Below are 237 nucleotides of genomic sequence, written 5' to 3' on the forward strand. Positions count from 1 at the left end.
AATGGATATTCACACACACATACATATATATGGTTTTTCTAGCACTGTCAGACTAATTTCTTCGATTCCTTCACATAATAAAAAGAAAACTCAATAGCAAGGAGGTCTCAATAACCTGGTTCTTTTTCTTTTTTTCTTCACTCATATTCAAACATAAACACAAGACTAAACTACCTAGAGAGTTCTCCACAAATAATATAAAGAGTACATATTCAAATTAGTTATTATTTTTACATT

This window comes from Arachis ipaensis, chromosome B09 (genome assembly GCF_000816755.2).
Source record: "Arachis ipaensis cultivar K30076 chromosome B09, Araip1.1, whole genome shotgun sequence".
Lineage (NCBI taxonomy): Eukaryota > Viridiplantae > Streptophyta > Magnoliopsida > Fabales > Fabaceae > Arachis > Arachis ipaensis.